Here is a 15400-nt window from a genome sequence, read left to right as displayed (position 1 = left end):
CTGAAATTCAAATGCCTGTCATTATTTAGTGAATTCAATCCTTCCATGATTTGCCACAACAATCCTGAAAACCACAGATTTTATGAGGAACAGATGAAAAATATGAGGCATAAATTCAAAAGTTGTGGTGGTTAGGGACTTTTTGCTCTTTTTACCTTGTACCCAAGATACAGGGTTTGAGCCTGAGTACCTCTAGCTACCAGGTGTATTAAATTGGGGCATTTTCACACACACACACACACACACACACACACACACACACACACACACACACACACACACACACCTGGAATCTATGATCCAGCTGGCCCTCACCCATGTGATGATGTCAACTCAGAAAGCGTGAAAAAAGAAAAAAAAGCTGGGAAAAATTCAGAAATGCTGGGGTACCACATGGGAATCTTGGCACCCCATTATTTGAACCCTAAAACTCTGTAAAAACTGAGTAATTTATTATGGTTGGGTGGTATGCATGTGCCATTACATTTTTCACTCATATTGTTGAGGTACAGGTCTGTAATATGAAATAACCTTGTTGGATGGTGTACTATTTGTTCCATGGAATTCAGTTCACAAACTCTAGGTAATATTATACTAGTGAGTTTGTTGTCCTATAATTATCCTGATCAATGGATGAATATTTTCACTCACCCCTGCCTGGGTTGCTTTGTTCTACTTTAATTGTTCTATGTAGTAATATATAGGATGTGTGGCCTTTCATGTTATGGACAGTGAGCTATTAATGGTGATAACACCACAGTATATTGAACATCGAATAACTTCATATACTTATCTTCTCTAAATAGTCTTGAGGCATACTAATCTTCAGTGTAAATAGATATGACACCTCCTGTGGTTCACACAATTTCCATTTGCTGTCTGGATGTTTGGATGGCATTGCAGTCTTGCAAGGCCAAAGTACTTACTGCAGCTTTGAACCAGGTTTCTGTGACTGCACAAACATCAACATCTTCATTGTGAAGAGTGCTTACAGAGATTGCCGTTTAAGATGTGAACTCCTAGGGTTTAGCAGCATGGTACTCACTTTGTTGGAGTTGTACATTTTCACATTGGTTATTCTGCTTTTGTGACCTTGCCTAATAAAGCGATTATAATGCAGTCAAGTGGCTTATGTCTGACAGAGTGCTCGATCCACAATGTTATCCCACACTGACAGGTACTGTATCACCTTAGAATGACACCAGAAGTTCAGAGAATTTGTTGTTCTTTATATAGTGTCATCATCTTAGGTGGGAGTATAATGCTGTTCAAACATAGGGACATACCTGGCTGGGATCCATATTTAAATAACTCATTTATGTCTGTATTCATATATTTGATATAGTCACATCTCAAGTTGTGCATACCAAGATGAAGTATGCTGGATTAAGAGTGGGACTTGAGAGATTTGATGGCATGTGTGCTGTGATGACTATGTCTGCCACACAGCTGACACTAAACTTATTCTTGTTTAAGCTGGTGGATGGGACATCTGTACATCTTACTATACAATCAACTATTATCTTGACCTGGCCAAGACTTTTGATACTAACATCCATGCTAACATTCTTGAAAAGTGAGAAAAACTTGATGTAACTCTCTATATTGCTAGTTAAATTGCAAACTGGCTCATATATAGATCCTGGGTAGTGACAATCACTGGTACCCACTCTGAATATAAAATTGCATCTTGTGGGGTACCTCGGGGATTAGTGCTGGGTCCTGTCCAGTTTGGAATTTACTTTGCAGATATCCAATCCAGTATTCATGAAGTGTGGCTAGCCAAGTTGGCAGAGGACTGCAAACTGGGCACTGTTATTTACTTGTCCACTGATTACAAACTGCACCAAAAAGGGCTGGAATATGTGTGCACAAGGTGTACTTAAAAAGGTCCCAAACTAAATGCAACAAAGTGCAACACAGTAGCGTTTGGAAACAAAACAAAAAAAAAGCTGTTCCCACCTCATATGTTATAAGTGGCATGCCAGTTCAATCAGATATGGTCATAAGACACCTGGGTACTTATGTGGACAGATCTTTCTCAGTGAGTCATTATGGTTTCCACCATAGTCAGGAAATCCTTCTATATGGTCCAGTTAATTTCCAATTTCCAAAGGAATGTCTTCAGGATCCAAAGATGTCATCTTACCACTGTGCTCTTCCATTATTGGACCCATCATTGAATACAATCCCCTTTGCTATGTACAAATCAAAGCATGCCACTCAACTGAAAAGGCCCCTATGATTTCTGTCTAATAGATTAGGGCAACTCTCCTTGTAATCAACAGCCTATTGGATGCTCAGACATGGCCTGTGTCTTGCTTTTTAAGTCATGAAAACATTTGCAATACATGCCCATTGCCTTAAGCATTTCTATGGTGAGACAGTGGTGATGGTATTTCTTATGTGTATTGTCTGCTTGTAGCCTGATTATGTTTAGGATGTGTCTGCTGTTTAGGTTGGTTTTGGGGGAGTACTTCTGCACATGATGGTTAGCATTTGGTGCATATTATGAGTAGGCATCAAGGTGTGTGAGCAAACAACCTGTTTAGTGTTACCCTTCTGGAAGCAAGAGTGCACTAATTCCAGATTCCTACTACAGGTGGATCTCTTGAAATTTGTACTTCAGTGATGTAGGAGATACAGGCTGTTCAGTGCACATGAGGCATTATCTGCACTGAGTCAAAAACTCATGTCAACTATCATAGCAGAGGAAACAGAGGGGAAATGATAGGTGATAATGGGAGGTTTGAACCTGGTATCTGCATGCAGAATGCAAAAAGGAGGGGTATGTGTGATCTAACTGCTATTTTCAGGTGACGATTCTATGGGGTGTACCATATGAGTTCCTTCATAAGGTGAATCAATGCCACTGTTGTTATTAGGTAAGTGGGTAAACTGCTGCTTGTTATGCAACAGAAGTTCTAACAGTTATATCTGCTCTGCAACACTGCAGCAGCCATTTTTATTTGACAGCAAGTGTATTGTCATTTTTGTATGTATGAGGGGAAAGTGTTAAAGCCTCAGCACACAATCCAAAGCAGATAACACAAAGACACACTGTTAAAGCACAAACTGAGTCCAGACACACTAACCTTCAAATAGATACTCCTGGCACAAATGTACAGATGTAGATTTTCCAAACACAGATGTCATTTTGTTCTTCCTATTCTTTTGGATAGTACCATTAGGGCTTACCACAGCAGATCATCTGCTTCCATTTCTACCTGTCCTCTTCATCCTGCTCTGTCACATCAACCACTTGCATGTTCTCTGTCACCACATCCATAAAACTTATTTTGGGCCATTTTATTTTCCTCTTACCTGGCAGAGCCATCCTTAGCACCCTTCTATCAATATACCCAGCATCATTCTTCAGCACATGACTAAACCAACACAATCCTACCACTCTGCTTTGTCTCTAAACTGTACAACCTGAGCTGAAACTCTAATATATGATTAATACTCCTGTCCATCTTCAGCACACACAGTGCAAATTGTAACATCTGGGACTCTGCCAAAACCAGTTTTAACTCCTGTCTTTTTGCTGGTGGCATGCTCTGCAACCCATGTGACATAGCTGGTCTCACTACCACCTTGTAGACCTTCCCTTTCAGTTTTTGTTGTACCTGTCTGTCAAAAATCACTCCTGGCACTCTTTTTCACCCACTCCACCCTGCATGCTTTCTCTCTCTTCTTCACCTGTCTTCCATACTCACCATTACTCTGAACTGTTGATCCAAAGTATTTCACATCATATTCCTTCCCTAACTGTACTCCTTGCATCCTAACCATTCTCTATCCTCCCTCTCATTCACATACATATATTCTGTTACATAGATTATGTCTTAGTCCTGCTGACCTTCATTCCTGTCCTCTGTAGATCATATCTTCACCTCCTCAGGGTCCCGTAAACCTTTTCCTTACTCTCAATACAGATCACAATATCATCCGCAATAATCACAGTCTACAGGGACTCCTATTTGATCTAATATATCAACCTGCCCATCTCCATTGTAAATACATATCATGATTTTTTTGGATATAATAACAGGAATGTCACTGTTTTCTGTCTTATATAAGAAGAGATGACATCTACCCGTCTGTCAGGCCAATGTGTGACCATGGCCTGTTGTGATGTATATATATATCCAATACTTTGATATTGCTGACAACATCAGCAGTGTCTGTTGAAGAAAAGAGGACAGTGTTCCTTAAGCTACTGTAAAATGGTCTGTATAACATCCACCAATCGTTCACACACATACATAAAAGTTTACTGCAGTGAGAAAATAAACCCTACCTATCTAAGTTTATGGACTACAGATCACAGTACTTAATGCAAGCACCATAGCACAAGTCTGATTTTAATAGGACTGGAGGTGATCTTGCAGTAGGTGACATCAGCAGGCCATGTAGAAGACAATAATTTGGAGGCCTGCTTCAGCTGGATATTTGTACAAGCACCAAAACAGTGCAAAACCATGTCATTTGAGAAGTCAGTGTGGAATAAAAACTTACATTTTTTTATGGAGTCACACACACACACACACACACACACACACACACACACACACACACACACACACACACACACACACACATACCAAGTTGGCCACTGTGAGAATAGAACCCCTATCTATCTAGTTTGGTTGACCACCGTATAACCGACAGACAGATGGTCAAGCCCTGATGACCAAAAGGAGTGCGGCAAATTTGCACACTGCTGAATGCAACTTTATTGAATTGCAAACCCGTGCCCCCTTTGTGAACCATGTTAGCACTCATTTTGGATGTAGAGCAGTCGAAAATGTCGTATTTGGTGGTTTTGAGACATTCTGACCATTCGACATGCAAAAATTTAGTTACCGGAATCGATCATTGTTGGGTTCGACTGCTGTGTGTTTGGTTATGCAGTGGTAAACCATCTAGTTTTATATACTGCAGATAATAGTACTTAACACACACACACCACAGCTCAAGTATGATTTTAATAGGACTGCAGGTGATCATATGGTAGATGACGTTAGCAGGCCACATGGTGGACAAGAGTTTGGGGGCCTGCCTCAACTGGATGTTTGTGCAAGCACCAATATAATAGAAAACCAAGACATTTTTGAAGTCCAGTTGGAATACACACTGCTACTTTTGTTTATGCACACACACACACACACACACACACACACACACACACACACACACACACACACACACACATTTGACTGCAGTGTGATTAGAACCCCCTACCTATTTAAATTTACAAACTGCAGATCACTGTACTTAAAGCACATGCCACAGCACAAGTCTGATTTACATAGGACTGTAGTTGAACCTATGCTAGATTAAATAACCAAACCATGTGTTCAACAACAGCTTGGGAGGTCTGCATAGTCCTGTTCTTGGTAGTGCATCTGAGGCTAATAGCCTAGCAGAAGAATACTGTTTAGTAGCCTAGCTGTGTAAAAGCAATACCCTTATTGAGCACATTTGTCTGTTTGCATTTGGATGAGCAAGCCTGTGAACACCATTGATTGGCCCTGTCCATGAGGAAGAAATCATTACATATTACAACTTTTACATTGGTTGATATATGTGCGGAAAAATCAAGGTGACTCAGGATTGTTGCGATTATTGGTGTTGTTTATGGTGGGGAAACAAATGGATGGCTTGTCAATATACATACATATGTTTCCACATGTAGTCTTAGGGGAGGCATGAGGTCTGAAAATAATAGGGCACCATACCTCTCAACTCCCAGATTTTTGCATAATGTTCAGATGATTGACTCATATTTTTGGTCTGTTTTTCACAATATTATGGTTTACTGGAAAATCAATGGCAAATCATTGAGAAATAAAGTCAGAAAATAATGACAGACATATGAATTTCAGTCATCATATTCTTCAGAAACTTCATGCTAATCTAATACCTGTTATTCTATCACCATTTCTAAGTTTGTAAAAGCAATATTTAAAAAATGTCCCTATTTTTGGGCCTTTGTCCCTCCAATATTTGTGGTTTTGTCCTGATTTCTTGTTCTATATATAGTGCTATAGCACGCAAAGCATCAGATTTGCACTATGGTTAACTAAGTGTCCACGCATATGCATTTGCCTTTTCTTTTTATCTGTTTGAGCAAAGGTAAGCAGCGTGTAAACACAAGGCACATTGCTGACATCTGAAACTTACTACTATGTATTATATGCCTGTTACTGCAGCCCACTCCTATCTCTACCCCAGGCTGGGATTTCCCAATTACTGATGGCAATAATTGAATATATCTGGTGTCTGGGGTTGATGGTCTGACATGAATCCTATTTCCTCTTTCATTTTTTCTGCACTGCTGTGCTCCAAGCAAACTGGCAAAGCCTTATCAAAAAGGTTTTACACATGTGGCACACCACACGGGTGTGGAATTAAAAAAAGACAGAGTTGATAACAGTATGGGACACAGAGTCACAGTCTGTAAAACCAACCTATTGCTAGTACACATCCAAAACCTCTACTTGTATCATGATTACATCCCTTAACAGCATTATAGCTTCATCAGATAGGATGACTGCCTTAGCATTTTTGGCCAAGAAGCAACTTGCCAGAACTGGGGTCATTTATCACACAACCACCTCCATAAAAATGTAGACTGATAATGCATCAGTTACCTAACACATATAATGTATGATCAAATATATATTATTGTCCTGAAAATGTGAAGGATAACATCTATGACAAAGACACATATACCATGGGTTTGGGGGTAGCATAGATGAGTTACTGTTATGGCAGTTACAAAGGGACACTCCTGTTTGGGGGGAGGGACAGACCATATTTACTGTTAGGATACAGACAAGTCAGAAGTCAGACAATACAATGTGTAGCCTCACTTTCTAACTTCTGTCTTGAATGATGTACCAGTAATCTACTACAGTAGGACTGTATGAATGTTTCATGCATGAGGCCTACTAATTACAAATGGACACATGATAGTAAAATACTGTCTGTAGTCACATGTTAATTTAATTTCTGTACAATTACACCACTATTTACTTGCATACTTTACCAGGTTCATAGATACAAAGGATATGTCATAATACTCTACAAGAATACAGTGTAGGTTAATGACCTATTTTCCAAATGCAGTGGTTGACACAATTGTAGTTCAGGGCTAACTATGTCTGATGCAAGCAATACACAGCCAGTACATGGATCATTTGGCATCATTTTTAATATATGTATGTGAGAAGGACAAAGTTATTAGTCCCTAGGTCTCTAAGTTGTCAGTGAATGTGCTATGCGTTGTCTCTTATCCAAAGGAAGGGCATACTGAACACACCTACATATGCCTACAGGGACAGTAGCTGAGGGTTCCTCATGCGAGTACTCCTTTGCCTGTGGTGATCTAGGCATTGGTGGGGGCATGCGTGTCCCTTTTCCTTGCTGATCCTGCACCAGCTGCTTCTCCAGGATCAGACTGTGGAGCGCAGGAGATACTGTGAATATTTGTGTACATGTGCATGGAGTATACAACAAGGCTCCACCAGATATATCTAGACACCAGACCCATGACTTCAGAAGCTCAAAAACATGCTGTATGATATTCCTTGTTTGTGTGTGTGCCACATTATGGCATTCTTCTGTGGGTGTGGGTGCATTTCTGATGGGGATCTTCATCCACAGCTCCAGGCCATAGCCAGCATCCAACAGTAAATGGCCTTGTGGGATGCCCCCTTAGCAAACATCTTGTACAGCTGTGATTTGTGCCACATGTGAGAGTCATAATAACTGTCAGGGCTGCCATCACACACATTCAAGATAATTCCCTGGGTATTGCACACAACTTGGCAGTTGATGGAGTGGTATCCTTTGTGGTTAATGTAGATTCTACCCTGCTCACCAGGTGGTGCCTTGATGTGTACATGAGTGCAATCTATGGCACCCATTCCCTCAGTGTAATGCACTCCATGGTAGAATTGTTGCATATTGCTGGCCCTCTCCTCAGGGGAAAGGGAAAACATTATGTGCTCTTTGGCATGTAGGAGCATAGCATCTAGGAATGGGTGGAGTATCCTGGATGTGGATGCCTGTGACACCCCCATCGTGTTCCCAGCTGGTCTTTGAAAAGTACCTGTAGCTAATATCCTAAGGGACACATATGCCTTAGTTTCCACTGGGACGGGTTCCCCTTGGTTAGCTCTGTCTCTGAGCTGAGGATGGCAGAGCTCACAGAGTTCTTGTAATAATTCCCTGTCCACCCTGTAGTGCTCTACAATCTCCAGCTCATGTAGCACCTGGAAGGTTATCCTGGGCCTAAACACTCTTCTTCTTCTCGGCTTAGGCCTATTGTCATCAGCAACAGCAACACTGACTTCAGCCTCTAGCGTGTACAGATGTAGAACAGATGCAGCAGCCCCTAGCATTTTCTGAGTTAAAATTTCCAAGTCTCTACTCCAATGATCTTGAAGTATCGAGGGAAAAATCAGAATGTAGGCTATATGCAAACTTTATGCATATACATTTCTTGAGTAGGTCCATCATGTGTGATTGGCTAATTAAGATGAAATTCACCTGTGTAAGATATAATTAGCAAGATTAAAAGGACATACTTCAGTGTGCAGTAGTGCGGTGTGCACACAGTCATGCAGCAGAGTGCAGCTCTGCATAACAAAAGTAAGCCATGTCAGAATTTTATATTTTCATCCCTGTTGTCATGACATGTACAGAAAATGCTAATTACTGCAAGTTACACTTTATTTGTATAAGCTGCAATGCTAGAACAGTATGAGAGAAGTTGCCATACCCTGTACTAAAAGACAGGATCATCTGCACTCCAGTCCAATACACGGTGAAGCAGAAAACCTATGTATAATGGGCTATAGGACTCAGTGCACTCCACACCCTTACTGCACACAAGCTAAAGATATCCTATCCCTCTCTCAGGAATTGCACACCCATAACTGAGGATAATCAAGAACAGATACTTCCGTTGCACAAAACATTCATGGCAGAATCCCTTCTCCTATACTGACAGATAGTTGATGGTCATAGCCTTGTAGTCACTGCCTTGGCCAGTTTTCAGTGCCCCCAAACTATAAATGATCATGTGAAGACATTTATCATGCACTTACTTATATGCATCAAAACTATGTACTCTCAGATGTCAGTTCCAAAGGAATGCATATCATGAATTCTGGATTGATGCTTTTCTGACTTATCTTCAGCATGCCTAGTACACTGTAGTTCCCATTGCTTCGGGAGTTGTGTTTATTTACATATTTAGGCATATCCCTACTCTTGATGCAATTCTGAAGCTATGGAAGGAATACAAACATCTGCTGTTTGTTTAATTGTGGGTTCTAGTAACTCTAGTGAACAAAGAAAATTACCTCTATGCCTGCAGTTCTGGTTGACGATATACTATCCAAACCACAGAAACAAGAAATGAAAGTTTCTTTTAAAGAATAAGGATACATTTTCATATCTGTCCTATAGAAACTCTGATTCATCAGAAAAGTTTAACTTGTATCCATACAGAATGCAGGCATTACAAGGATAGACTCTACATGAAGTAGTAAAGAAATGGCTTAAAATGGCTGAAAACAGCGATAGTCGAAGCATCAAAGAATGAGTGTTGGTCACACAACTTAATGAAACACTAGAGATTTTTAATGAGTCTAGGAGACATAACAACATTTCAGTCCTTGAGGGTTGCCCAGTGCCTAAGATTGATAATATACTGCTAGGACTAGAGAAGGCAGAGGTTATATTAGGTGGGCTACTGACATATTAAGTAGGACACAAGCTTGGCTTAAATTCACACATTGCATGTATGTGGCCCATAAAATGGGCATGAAACCAATGATGTCAAAGTGGGGCATGGGGTGGGGTGGTCAATTGAAGCATGGTGTGCAGGCTTTACCAAATAATTGAGTAGAAATGAGCAACAGTTTGCAAGTATAGATGTAGACGTTGCTTATGGAACTGCTATAATGATATCATAAAAAAGGAAAAAGTTATTTTAACAAGGAATGTTTCTTTACCTTGTTGAGGGCATGATTTCTTAAGAACAGAAATAAAATTCACTATATTAGATAGAACAAGAAAAGTAAACAAAAAAGGAGAGCTGTGAAATTTGCTTTCCCTTTCTTGGGGGAGTCGATTTGATACCCATGGAAATGGATTTGGAATTGAGAAGGGAAGGCCTGGAAAAAACTTCATGTGGAAGGAAGACATCATTGCAGTTGTATGAATTCTGAAGAGAGAGAGAGATACTGACAGGATCAGAGAGAGAGAGAGAGAGAGAGACTCATGCACTGAACAAGAGTGCAACCCAGCTATATGTAACAATGTGACTGCATTGAAGGGACTTCTGTGAACTACTTTTGTTAAGCCATAAGACTTTTTATTTTAGGAATAACCTGTAGTTTTACATTGGTACACACACACACACACACACACACACACACACACACACACACACACACACACACACACACAGCTCTATTATATTTGTTCGAAATAGAAAAATGTTGAAACAAAAGTGTTGAAAACACAAAATGCTGAAACATATTTAATGCAGAGAAACAGGCAAGGTTTAAACTCACACCCTGCAGGAAACACGGTATCTTCATAGATACCTGCTACCAGGGTTGAGGGGAAAAATACATTGGTACCACCAGGGTAGTCCCTTGCAGGAAGCAGAAGAATTCTGTCCCCTGCTGGGATGGCATCCTTAACCCAATGCGGAGGGGTAACTCTGCTCCACATTGTGGAATACACTGTGATGATGGCACCACACCTGCAGTCATCCCCTAGTAGCAAGGATGTGGAGGTGAGTCCAGCATGGCCAGATCCCACAATTGCCCGCACCAATAATGCCCCTTCCTCCCCTTGTCACCTCTTCATTAGGAGGGTAGCATAGTGCCGGAGGTATCTCATGACAACAGGTAGCAGGGCAGTACCCTGTTGACTACCTGTTGGATGTAAATCTTCCATGTTCATAGCTTTTGAGTGGGGACTGCCAAACTCACCGAGGAATCATTGGCTCAATCCTGCTGGCCTCTGCCAGGGAAGTACAGGGCAGGACAGAGGAGAGGCATCTCTGGGGCCAGCATTATCTCCGGACTGCAGTATTAATGATCCTTCTGCAGATTCATCAATAAAAACCTTTGTACAATTTTTACTTCCTCTAAATAGTAACATTTGATTGTCTTCTCAGAGCATCTCCAGGAAAGTGACTGAATCTACAGAACAGCCAGAGCAAGTCTGAAAAAAGGAGTGAGAGAAGCAAAATGTGCCTGCAGTAGGAAGATCCAGAGCTACTTCTTTGACCAAAAAGACTCCAGGTGCATATGCAAGGTATCCAGCAAATAACAGATTACGGGTCCTTATCTTCACATTGTGAGGACACTAAAGTCAAAACAAAGAGGTACTCATCCTCAATCCAGCTGATGCCCAGAGGATATCATTCAAGGTTAACCCGAGAAAAGCAGCTGTGCCTGACAATATCCTTGGGTGAGTATGCTCTGAGTCAGGAAATACTTGCTAAATGCTTCAAAAACACAACAATAATACCACTACTAAAGAAGTCACCACCATCATGCCTCAATGACTACAGTCCTGTAGCCCTAACCTCCATTGTGATGAAAACCTTTGAGAGGCTGGTCAAAGAAGCAATAACATTTAAGCTACCTGTGGATCTTGACCCATGCAGTTTGTTTACTGAGCAAACTACTCTACTGCGGACGCCATAGCATAGCACTGGAACTTCACTTATCGCTGGACCATCCAGAAAGTAAAATCATCTACATGAGGTTACTATTCATTAACTTCAAATTTGCTTTTAATAGAGTCATCTCTATACAGCTGGTAAGAAAGCAGCATCAATACACCACTTTTTAACTGGATTCTGGACTTTCTCATGGACAGACCTCAGAAAGTGTGCATAGGGAACAACTCTTTGGATAGCATCACTCTGAATTCTAGAGTTCCTCAAGGCTGTGTACTGAGTCCCTTGCTGTTCTCTCTGCTAACACATGACTGCAAAATGAAGTACAGCACTAATCACATCATCAAGTTTGTTGATGACACAACAGTGCTAGTCCTCAACAGCAACAATAAGGCAGCATAGAAGGCTGAGGTAGAACAACAGGTTACCTGGTGTGACAGTAACAACTTAGCACTAAACATGAACAAAACAAAGGAAATAATTGTGGACTACAGGAAAAAAAATGCAAGGAACATTCTCCTCTAACCTTCAATGGAGAAACATTAGAGAGAGTGAGTAGCACAACATTTTTGGGAGTGCATATTGATGAGGACTTGTCCTGATCTACCAATACAAATGCTGTTGTCAGGAAGGCACATCAGAGGCTACACTTTTTTGAGAAGGTTGAGGACAGCAAACATACCATCAACAGTTCTCACAATCTTCTATAGGGTTACGATAGAAAGCATCCTAACAAACAACCTTACAGTGTGGTACAGAAGCTGGTCTATCTCTCTGTGAGATCAAGGCTCTCCAGAGAGGAGTGAAGCAGTCAATAGGATCATCATCACTACCCTTCCAGCCATCCATGACCTGCACATGTCCAGATGTCTAGGCAGAGCCAAAGCAATAACTAAGGACTTCCCCCACCCTACTCATAGACTGTTTGTGTGCCTATCTAGCAAGCACATCCATAGCATAAGATGCAGAGCTACAAAATCCACAAACAGATTTTTCCCACACGTCATCAGACTGTCGTACTCTGGCAACAATCACACCCCATGCTGATCATCTGGTTCATCAGTTCAATTTGATAGACCGTCTGAAATTATTCAATAAATTGACTACCTGCCTCAATCCAATATTAGTGCAATACTCAGTATGTCGAGCCAATTCACTGGTCACCAGAGGAAGTAGTAATGCCAGAGAAATGTTTCATTATAGTGCAATATCTAATGCTAGTCTGTAACTCAGTCACAGTGCAATACTCATGAATGTCTCAATCTGGACAATACTCAATGTAAATCTTTAATGCAATGTTTTACCTCAGTACTGTGTAATGCTCAAAGAAGCAAATAGATCACTGTATAATAAATGTTAAAGTGAGTTTAGTTTATATGCAATATTATGATTATCTATCTAGAACAGTATGTTGTATAGTAAGTAGTTATATATGTATTAATGTCTTGTTGTATTAAGCCTATGTGATATCTGCACATTTGAGTCTGGAGAAAAGGAATTTCATTCAGTTTCTGAACTTGCATGATTCTGAATGACAATAAAGTTTACTTTGACTTGACTTGACTCTAGTGGGTCTTATCTGAGGACCTCACTACACCATCTGACTGGTAGTAGTGAGGGGCAGTGTGTACAAGGGACAGTGACTTAATCTAAGTGAGCTTATGACCTGCACTTACTGGATATTCTTCAATTATGGGGAATAATTGCAATTTCTGCTATCATGAATGGGGTTCACTGGATTATCTGGACCTGTAGACAAAGGGTAGACACACCCAGATCCATTTAGTGTGGTGCATATGCAGCCCCGGGCATCTACGTTCATCACGGATCTGCTATTGCTCAATCTTGTGTTGCTGAAAGCAATTTGTACCTAAAAGAAGTTGGAGTTGTCCACATGGAGCCAAATAACTAGTCAGCATGGCAGAGTCTCATTTCTTATTGGAATTAACCATAAAAATCACTCCATGAACTAAGAACAGCCATGCACCACAACCCATAGAATCAAGAAAGAGCTATCAATTTGTCTGTTCATTCCATGTGCAGGCTGGGTGAGGTTTCCCTTGGTGAGTCAAATTAAGTCACAAGCTTAAATTTCAAATTTTGTGTTTAAGCATTTTTTCAGTCTAATGGGAGGGAATCATCTCTGTCTATATAGATAGACATACACTTATTGTTTGCTGAGGTCCAATATTTGTACTAGAAGTTCCCCATATTATTACTAAGAGTTTCATAAATAAATAGCACTGCATGCTTTCTCCCTGTGATATGAGTCAGTATCAGTGTTTCATGGGAAGAGCAAAAAAGAAAGGAATTGCTTCTTCAGATGCTCCTGTCCATCAGGAATTGAACACTTCTCCAATATCAAGAAATGTTGTGCTGTAATCACAATTACTGTCCATAATGAAACTCAGCTTAAAAAGACAAATGTCAAACAGCCAAATGAATTGTTATTATGTTAGTACTTGCTTGACTTGTTGTTTCTTTGTCTTTCTTTCACTCAGTTCATTCATCAACATACACTGCAGGAAACAACTACATGCAGAAATTAGTTAAAATAAAGCCCCTCACAGGATACACATCCCACCAGTTACTTCTTCTTCATCCTAATATAGTAGCTAGGAAATAATGGTTAATAAGTTAATCCTCGACATAAAGCAAATACTTCAGGACACTGAAAAGAGAAGATACTTAAGAAGTAAAAATGGATGTAGTGCTTTTCTACTAAGGGTTTGATTGGATCCTTAAAGAAATAATACAGCTACGCAGATTACAGATTGTCTAATCAATGAAATTTACTTTAACTTGCATATTTACTTTTTCATTGTAAATTATTTGTAATGCCTGACTGCTTTTATAAAACACTTTAAATGTGTCAGACATGTTAGCTTTTTCACAACACTGCTGATCCCTCAACACCTAGAAACTGACATTTTAGACTAATAGCGAGACTTAGTGTGACTTGCTTGCTTGCTAGTATTTTACTTTTGTAAATTTTTGGTAATTATTTTATGAGAGCAAGGGAAATCGCCATGTTTTAGGCCTTAGTTGCTGTTATCTTCTTAGTACTGTTTGTTCATATTGGCTGCTTATTTTTTGTCTGGCTGTAGACTGTGAGACATTTTGGGCACATGATCCTATCATACTATTTTGGGTGATCTGAAGTTCATGCCCTTTAACTAACTGCAGTACATGCATCAGTCTGTAAATCTATGCAAATTAGCTATGGTATCCATGCGTTATTCTTTGAAATTAGTTTTACTGTGGTTGCTTTGTTGTAGCACGTGTGCTATTTCTTGCTACTTTTAGACTGCTGTGCTTTATTTGTATAATGCAGTAGCACCCGACCCTACAGTTTTGCATAATTCTGTAGCAACTGAAATTGCATCTTTAGATATTTTTGATATAATTTTGCATATGTTTTATAGGTTCATAGATTAGTACTAGGCTAACTGCCTTTGTGGACCATTTTAAGCCTAGCCAACTACCCCATGTAAGAATCAAACCCTGCACCTTTGGTTTATAAGGCAAATGCCTTAACCATTATGCCAACCTCCCACTCTACTTGCATAATTCTGCAGCACTAAAGCCTGCATATTTGCTAATTCTTTGGTACCCAAGCCTAAATTTATCATGCTGCCAACTTTTGGACTGTGCTATTGATTTGTCACATTATGTTTT

This window comes from Protopterus annectens, chromosome 10.part0 (genome assembly GCF_019279795.1).
Source record: "Protopterus annectens isolate FY-2018-M chromosome 10.part0, PAN1.0, whole genome shotgun sequence".
NCBI classification, from domain to species: Eukaryota; Metazoa; Chordata; order Ceratodontiformes; family Protopteridae; genus Protopterus; species Protopterus annectens.
The sequence above is the reverse complement of the archived record's forward strand: the minus strand, read 5'-3'. Positions refer to the sequence as shown.